The sequence below is a fragment of the Phyllostomus discolor genome, chromosome 11 (genome assembly GCF_004126475.2).
Source record: "Phyllostomus discolor isolate MPI-MPIP mPhyDis1 chromosome 11, mPhyDis1.pri.v3, whole genome shotgun sequence".
NCBI lineage: Eukaryota > Metazoa > Chordata > Mammalia > Chiroptera > Phyllostomidae > Phyllostomus > Phyllostomus discolor.
The window spans coordinates 95014645-95024258 of record NC_040913.2 but is presented as its reverse complement, the minus strand read 5'-3'; positions in this window follow the sequence as shown (position 1 = coordinate 95024258).

The following is a 9614-nucleotide window of genomic DNA, read 5'->3' as shown; positions in this document are numbered from 1 at the left end:
CGCAGCAAGGACCCGGCCCCGGAGCCAACCCCAACCGGGCCAATCCAGGGCCAGGCCCCCGGGGCCGACAAGGGGCCCCCCGCCCCGCGGCCAGGCCCCGCCCCGCCCGGGCCACCCAGGAAGAGGCCCCGCCCCCACCACCTCCCCGCCCCCATCCCGGCCGACCCCCTCACCCTGCCTGGGGCGCGGCCACGTCCGCGGGGCGCTGGCGCTGGCGCTGGGGGCGGGGCGCCCGGACTCCGGTACCCATGGCAACGGCCGCGGGACGCGAGGAGGGCCAGTGCGCATGCCCACAGTCGGCAGGGGGCGGGGGCGCCGGGGGCTAGAGACACGGTCACAGGAAGGGGCCCGTAGGCGGCCGGCTCGCTCAGAAAGGCGACGCCGCAGGCTGTTGACCGCTGTGTCCTTGGAGCGAGGTCCACCCACGCGCAGGGGCCTCACTGCATCCGCCGGCGACGCTGTGGCCCCAGGTATCCGGCTGTGCGTGCGCCCCGGACGGGCCGGGCTGGGACCCAGTGGTCACGTGGCGCAGCGAGCCCCCGGATTAGGCCGAGCGGCTTCCAGTGTCTGGGCGGCGGAGACCTGGGGAATGGGACCTGCAGGTGCGGGATGAGCCCCACAATGGCGAGCAGGCAGGTGCGTCGGATGCACCAGCATCTGCGCCTTCGGTCCAAGTAGGTGGGTGACCTGTGTCCAAACCTGCGAGAAGAGCGCGGCGCAGGGCACGGGGAACCTGACGACCCGCGGGTGGCCGAGATCGCACTTAACATTGCAGCACAGTGAACCGGATACCCCCTGCCTGCACCCCGCCCGGAGCGTCCGAGCAGGAGCCGGTCACCGCTCTAAAGCCCAACATGGCTTGTTTCTGTCTCAGAAAAGGGCCAGACAACAAAATACAAAGAGGTATCAACTCCATTATAAAAAGAAAAGTGCAAACTAACGAAATGCCTTTCCCCCGCCCATCAAAGTGGTAACGATTTTTGAAGGCGTGTCCTGAAAGGGACCGGTGTCCACGTTTGGCACTGCCGGAGGCCGATTTGTCCTATTAGTCAGCTTCTACCAAGTTTTAGTGCGCGCCCTCCCGTCGAGCCCGTTAACTTTACGGAAGAGCGTTTTACCCGTTGTACTTCAGGACTGTGTACATTTTCACACGAAGTATATATATATATTCATGCGCCACTTATAAAGAAATCCCAGAACTGTATGTTTCTGGAAACATTTTTCTTAAGCATTGTAAGTTTACTACTAAAAAAAAATAATGTACCCTTTGAATTTATTTTTCGGAAGTGATCAGCAGCAAAAATTTTCAAATGAAAAGAGGCTCTGAGTTTCTGGGGCGGTCCACGGGAGCCCCAAGCACGGACCCCTGTGAGGAGGGCTCAGAGGCCTCCGCGGGTGTGTGGGTGGGACCTGGAAGGGCCAAGGGGCCGAGTGGGAGAAGTCAAAGTTTAAATTCCAGCCAGACACCCGGAAAGCAAAGATAGCGTACATTCTCGGTGAGTCACAGAAGCGTGAGACATGCAGGCACGGGCACACCAGGACCCCAAGTGTCTTTGGACCCACCAAGCACAGATATTACACACAGATGTAAAACCTCAGAATACCTACTAAAAAATACTCTACCCGGTGGAAATTAAATTTAGAAACTTCCTTCATGGAAATATATAAGAATGTTAAAAATTTATATGGACACACCTTTTCAAACCAGGCCAAATAAGCTTAGCCTTCTGGGCTTAAAGGGCTTACAGAACTGGGTACATAGACGGGGTGGGGGGTGTTACAGGACCCACTACCAACACACGATGAATGTGTTGAGCTCGCACCCAGGCCCGCTGGCGCGGTCACACAAACACCGCTCAGCGCCAGCGCGGTGAAACAGCTTACAGAACAAAGCCAGGATCCAGACGCACAGCCTTCAAGGACACTGCAAACAAAACGGAAAACCAACTCAGGACATTTCAGCCAGTAACCCGGGTCTTGTCATTCACACAGAGAGCACAGGGCCTGTGCCCACCGCTGCCTTCCTTCCTCGGGCATAGCCACATTCCTGCGCTTCCGAACTTTCCATTGTCAGTTAAAGAGCAAGCTCCTGCAAACCCAGGGCTGTCTGGAAGGAGCAAGCCAGGCATCCTATACCAGAGAGCTAAATTCCAGGCCATTTTAAACAACATTCTGCATCATTTCTGGGTGGAGAGGGGCGCTTCAGGCATTCCGGAGTTCTGAGAAGTGCTTCTCTTAAGTTCTAGAAATTCCACCATCATTCATTCACTTACAAATTTTGTAAAATGAAGTGATGCTTGTTGATTTTTTAATTTTTTAAAAGATTTTATTTATTTACTTTTAGAGAGGGAAGGGAGGGAGAGAGAGAGAAACATCAATGTGCGGTTGCTGGGGGTTATGGCCTGCAAACCCAGGCATGTATCCTGGCTGGGAATCGAACCCGCGACACTTTGGTTCACAGACCGCGCTCAATCCACTGAGCTGCGCCAGCCAGGGTGCTTGTTGATGTTTAAAAAAAAAACTTGTTTTCATATACCAATTTGGTAAATTGTAGCAATATTGAAGCATTTATATTTTTCTCTCCACCTGATCTGTCCAGAATTTGGAAACTCTTAATGAGTATATTATTTTTCATAGCAGTACATTTATTTGCATGAATCTAATAGAAATCTGATATCTTCCAGTTTCCAATTGTGGATTTATTAACCAAGACTCTGACCAAAAGGTCGTGTCTGCCAGAGACCTGCCTAGACTCTGAATGGCAGCAAAAAGCTTCAAGGAATACAGACTTACTTTGGAGCCAATAAAAGCCCCTTGGAGACATGGCCTGGCTCCTGGCTTATTCAGAAGGTTCATGGCGGCTTTCAGGTAAGGGGCGAAGGCTGCTTTCCTGGGAGATGGCAAGGAAGAACCCCAACCAAGGCATTTTGAGGAGCTCCAGAACCTGAGTTTACCCGAACGCATAGGCACTGCAGACAAAGCTCGAAGGCCACTGTGCGGCTTGGTTTCTTTGCCCCGAGAGGCTAATGAGAGCTCAGCCCACAAACCCCCTGCCGCATCCCAGCAAGTGTACACGGGAAGGCCTGTGCGATCAGTTGCTATTGAGTTCATGCAAATAATCAGGTCAGACCGAAATGGCCTTAATGCAGGAAATGAATTGGTCTTGATTTGGCTCTTTGATAAAAATGAGGGTGATTTTAGGAGAAAAATGTTTCAATAGAATCCATTATGCATAGTTATAAATATTAAACTCTAATTCAGTGAATTGTCTCTAAAATTTTATTTTTCGCCTATGAACTACACTGTATCCTGATTTTTTCTAATTTTCTTAAATGTTTTGGCTAAAGCCTTCTAACTTCCATAGACATGGAAGAGAGATTGGCCAGGGGGCCTATAACAGTGGAAAATTGTAATTGTGGGAAATTGGAACCCCCACCCACCATCCTTCCCACCCTGTTTCTGGAAGTGCGGATTCTGACTAATGTGTGGCTTGTAGGTGAACAGCCTGTTTGTTCAGGACTCCCAGGGGCTGACTTGAAGACACAGACTCTGACCTCCAGGCATCCCAGCTCCGGGATCTGCTGACCTTCAGCTGTGGAGCCTGGATGACCTGAGGCCGAAATGACAAGCCAGGATGACTAAACCACGGTGACACACACTGGGCCGTCACTTGCCTTTATCGGGATGGACGGTGCTTGTCTGCAGGTGGAGAACGTTTCAAGACCCTCCCTTGATGGTCTTGTTCTGCTCCCCTCGCCTTCCTCCTAAAGCCTCTGCCTCCACTGAAGGGGGGGGGGGGATGGGCTTTGAGCCGAGTCCCCATCTTCCAGGTGGCCAGCAGTGAAAGTAAACCCCTTTCCTTTACATTGGCACCTGCCTCCCGGGTATCGGTTTTCGCAGCGCAGGCAGCTGGGCCTGCATTCGGTTACACCACCCTCACACAGAGGATCCGTTTCTGGATGTGAAAGAGCCTCCTGTTCCCTGCGCCCTTTGCCTGAAGAAGCTGACTTCAACCTGAACTGCCCGTCTTGGCTCATGGAGCTGATGAACATTCGCAGGCATAGAAATTCTTCCTTCCGGAACAGCAACCAACCATGCCACTTGTGAGTGGGGGCTGGACTCAGTGTGATTGCATTCTGGCAAAGTTACTTTTAAATGCAAGTACAGTGTGGAGTGCCACAGAGAACTTTCCAGAAATCCAGGCTGCTTGCGGACAGAATGAACAACCTCAGGAGACAGCAAGTGGCAAGCTCCTTCCCAGAGGAGGGGGGGCAGAGGCCACTCCCAAACAGGAGGGTGGGACTGGTGGTGTTCCCAGGCAATGGGCCAGGCCCCCTGTCTGGGGACACGGTCCCCCCGGCCAGAGCACCCCTTGGGCAGGTGTGCCTGACCAATGCTGGTGGCCACACTCACCCCGTGGAGGGGACACTCCTCTCCGACACCTGGAGGGGCAAGGTGCTCCATAAACTTTAGGGTCAGTGTGGCTTTGAAGGTCGGCGTGCATACCCTGACGTGAAAATTCATGTCTGTCCTCCCGGTCTGCTTCCTCTGCGCCACCCTTGGGTGTCTGTTAAAATAACCTTCTGCACCTTCCAACCTTCTCGAGACTTTCTCAAACACGTCCCATACGCCCTGTACTTAGTATAGTGAGGAGGACAAAATACGTGTGAAGTAGTCACTAATTCCTCAGCTAATTCTCTTAATTTAAAAATTAGTAGAAATAAAACTAAAAACCACAGCCAACGTTGGAGTACTCACTGCATACCAGTGGTTTTACTAGCACTTCACATGCATTGTCTCACGTAACGGAAAGAACACGGAACTCGGAGCACGTCGCCTTGGGTTACAGCCTCAGCTGCGCTGGGAAGAAACAAGCCTTGCAAGCACCTGCCAGACTCACCTGCGGGAAGCGGCTTGGGGGGAAATTCCACTTTGGCTCATGTGGCTGTGCACATGCATTACTACGGGTGGGTATATCCGTGACACGCGGCAGACACGAGACATGTATACATCGACCATGTATGCAAAGTGCTCAGGAAGCATTCGCTGTTTTGAGTTTTTAAGAAAGTTACTACTGTGTAAAACATGAACAATTTGCACATTGCGATAGGAATTTGCAGCAGATAAAAATTAGATGGATTTGTTCTTTCTTATTTTTACGTTAAAGCCCTGCAGCACCCCAGTGACGGTATCCAAACTCACACAGAAAGACGCTGAAGGCCGCAAGCTCGCGTTTCTGTAAACACAAGGCACACGGTATGAGTAACAATCCCATGTATGATAGTGTAAAATTGTTTTTTGGTTGTTTTGTATACTTTTCTTTTTAAAAAAAATATTTATTTTTAGAGACAGGGGAAGGGAAAAAGGAAGAAACATCACTGCGTGGTTGCAGTGGCGCGCGCCCCACCAGGGACCAAACCCGCAACCCAGGCCTGTGCCCTGACTTCAAAGGAATTGAAGGGGGACCTTTTGGTTTGCGGGAAGCCTCCCAACCCACTGAGCCACATGGGTCAGGACTACTTTCCCACATTTTTCCAATTAAAATGTTCTTTGGCAAATACTGTCGACCCTTCTGCATACCAGCTGTGACTCCCGGCGAGTCCACCCACCGCCACGTGCGACCCGGCACCCTGGTCCGGGGCAGGGCAGGGGTTGGGGCGGGGGAGGGCTGCCTTCGCAGAGCATGCTGGGAGGCGTTGGGGGAGGGACTGACGCTCTGCGCCTCGGTTTCCATGGTGACTTCGGCCTGGGGGTTGCTGCCCTGCGCAGTCGGGCGCGCGCTCCGGTTGCGCGCAACGCGGCGCTGTGGGTCCGAACTCGTTCACGGGTTAATAGACTTAAACCCAGGGTCCGGCTCCTCGGCCTCCCCCTCTAGGGTTGACCTTTGCTGCGTCCGTCCGGCCCTGGCCAGGTGGAACCCTGCTGAGTCACACCCCCACCTGCTGTCCGGTCAAATTCTTCCCACCAGCTGCGAATGGATCTTATCACTGGCTGCCTTCAGCAGAAACCCCTTAGGTCAGATTGTCCAGCACACCCTGCTCCACTGCTCCTGGGCACTAGCCCGCCGGGTCCCTGCGCTCCGGGCCAGCGGCCCCCCACTGCCCCCCCCCCCCACCCCCGCGCCTCCGCAGTCCGCACAGGGCCCTGAATGAGGTGCTGACACAGCCTCGCCCCTCCCGTCCTGGAAACCGAGCAGAAGGCGAGGAGGGAACCTCCACCTGCCCCTCCCAGGAGGGCCCCCCGCCCTCACTGTCTCCACCCAGGACAACCGTTTCTCCGGGTTGGTTGCCCCTCCACCCCCAGTCACTCTGCATCCTCTCTGTCGCCAGAAGAAAGGTCAGCGACTTTAATTAATCCCTTCCTCCTCCGGAGGAAGCGCTAGGGGCATACCCTTGGGTTGGCTGAGAAGTCCCTTCAGTGTTTCCCTGGCTCTAGTAGCGCTTGGTCATCTTTAACTTTATTCCAAACAATTTTGTTAGATTATATTGTGGCAGCTGTCATATCAGCGTGCTTTTAAAAAAAACTTTGGTGAATTTTTGTGCAGCCATTTTAATATTGAAGATGAAAAGATATGCAACATTTTCAGCATGTTGTGCTTTATTATTTCAAGAAAGGTAAAAATGCAACGGAAATGTGAAAAGATCTGTGCAGTGTGTGGAGAAGGTGCTGGGACTGTGTGTGTAAAAAGTGGTTTGCAAAGTTTCTTGGTACTATTGACATTTGGGCCAAATAACCCTTTGCTGTGGGGCTATTATGCACTGGAAGATGTTTAGCAGCACCCCTGGCCTCTGCCCACTAGAAGCCAATAGCGGGAGATAGCTGACATACTCAAAATATCCAAATCAATGAAGTTTCTGGTGAAAATGAAAAAAAAATGTGTCCTTTATTTCATGGAGAAAATGTAATGGACTTTCTGGCCAACCCAGTATTTTTCTGTGCACACAGCAGCAAAGCAGGGACCCAGAGAGGCGGGGAGCACCCCACTACATACTTCCGTGACACAGGCATGTTTGTGGGGTGTGGAGGAGCCGGGGGGCGTGGGCTGGGGAGCAGCCTGTGGAACCGTGACCGGGACACCAGGGTCCATCTGGGCACTGGCGTTCCTCATGGAAATTTCATGACCTGCACGTCTCAGAGCCTTGAACTCTAAGTGGTCAGAGTCCCCATGTGGGACATTCTGGGAGGCGCGTTCCGCTCCTTCAGTGGACACCCCAGGACTTGGCGTGCAAGGACTCGGGGGTGGAGTGTGAGCTGGAGCCCTGCTTGTCCGGTGGGGGCAGAGCCAGGACCACAGACCTGCGCTCGCTCGGGCGTCCCGTCTGAAGAGGCCGAGGACAGTCGGGGCCTGGAGAGGAGCAGGGGACAGTGTGTGCTCCACTGCAGTGCACGGGCAACGTGGTGGGGACCCTCCAGGTCTGCAGGAAGCTCCGCACCCACTCCAGTTCCTCGGGGACAAAGAAGCCGGCTTGCGAGCGGGGACTGGAAAGCCCCCTCCCGTCCAACAGCAGCAGGTGCAGGCGTGACAGGGTGTTGGGCAGACCCGCAGGTGGACAGGTGCTGGCCGAGGCATCCGCAGTGACGAGGCGCCCCTATAGGGGCCACGGTTCCAGGCGGAGAGGTGGCCAGCAGAGGCGGGCACAGGCGAGATGGGAGACGGACCCTCCTCCGGAACACGGACGGCAGGGCAGGGAGGGCGGCCCTTCGAGAGAACCCACAGGGCACGTCCATGCGTCAAGATGTGACGAGGATGCTTACTGCGTTCAGGTCTAGGAAGGTTCCTCCCAGGTTTAGGAGGAGAGGAAACAAACACTTTTACTCCAAACACTGTGCGTGTTCATTTAGAGAAGAATACAGAAAAGGCACTAAAGTAAAGCAGCACTAACACGAGCCCCCCCCCGAGCACAGGGCCCCCCAGCAGCCCACCTCCTGACCCCCAGAACCTGCAAGTGTGTTAGGGGGTGGGCACAGGGGAGAAAGGCGGCAGGTGAGGCTGTTGGCTAATGTGGACCTCAGACTACGGAGACAGCGCTGGGCCAGCGGGGTGGGCCGCTCGCCAGGAAGGGGGCTGGCAGTCCAGCAAGGACAGAGGGAGAAGCGGCAGCTCGAGCGGCCAGGAGCCCCGGGGTCCAGGAGCAGGCCCAGCCCTCGCACCTGCAGGAGTGCTCCCCCCCCACACCCCCTTGCCATCAGGCCCCGGGACCCATTCCAGACCCGGCTCCCAAACAGCAAGATCCTACGTGTCCTTTTAGCCACCAGGTTTGTGGGAGCGTGTCCCGGCGGCCACGGCAAGCTGACACACACAGATGACCTTCGCTGCATTGGGGAGCCTCCTTCTGAATCTCTGTTTCTGTGTAAGAATTCTTCGGTTCGCTGTTTTTTCTGCCTTTTAAAAAGTAACCATCCTGTCCAGCCGCGTTGCCCCCGAACTGGAACTGGCGAGGTTAGAAGCTAATTGGAAGAGCAGTGACAAGGAAGAGCTCACACGCATTCAGCCATCGACCAGCAGGCGGGACACAGACAACCCCGAGAAACCCAGAGAGCCGCAGAGCCGGGGCTGCCGGCTCCCACCTGGACGCTCCGCCCGGCCAACTGACCCGGCGACCGGCCGGCGCTGCAGAGCTGCTGAACTCGGCGGACTTCCGGCCGCACTGAAACCATTGTGCCTGGTCCTTCCTGAGCCCTTTCCTTCCTTCCTTCCTTCCTTCCTCAGCGAGCTGAGATGTTTTGGTCTGGGGAGCGGGCAGAGACTGAGTTTCCAGCTGAAGGAAGCTCGGTTATTACCAAGAGCTCTGATGCCGAGATTCCGCGGACGGATTCCTTTTGTGCACAGATGGGAGTGGGCCAAGCGAGCAGCGTTCCGCTGTGCCACCCAGGCCCGGAGGGCGGGGGCCCACTCTGGACCCGTGTCCTCGTCTGGAGGAGCGAGTCCTGGTCACAGCCCCTCCCCTCTCCCGCCCAGGCTCCTGAAAGAACTCTCTGGTCTCAGGCTCCGAAGCCCACGCCCAGGGTGGGGGAAAGCAGCTGAACCGGAGCACAGGCTCCGGGAAAGAGGAGTTTAGATTGAGACTCAGTGATCTAAGGAAGAAGGCGCCTAACTCACCTCCCACTGTGTCCCCGTGTGCAGCTGAGGCGCAGGGGGCCCTGCTCTGGGGCCGCTGGCCGTCAGCACTGGACTGGCCTGCTGTCCGGAGGCCCCCGGCACACCGCCGCTGCCAGGGAGACAGGGCAGCACCACCCCCTCTGCCACTGCCCTCCACCTCCGCCGTCACCTGGGGAGCTGCCCGAGGAGGGGGCTTTGTAGGGCTGCTGCGGGGGCGGGCCTGAGCCTGTTTGTCATCGACAATGTCACAGGAGCACTCTGTGTGCCTGAACACACTCTGCTGTTTAGGAAGCCCCTTCGTGGCTAAACATCAACGGCGCTACGAGGGCAGCACTTTCAAAATGAAAAATGAGAGGAAAAAAAAAAGGGAATCCCTAGAAGTAGTAATCCCGGAGAAAACTGATGCGAAGCAGGTATACTTACACCCGTCTGCAGTCTGCTGGCTGTAATGAGCGTGGAAAGGTGGATGGCTGCACCCTGAAGCGTCTCTTCGAAGGCCCCTCTGCTCCCCATC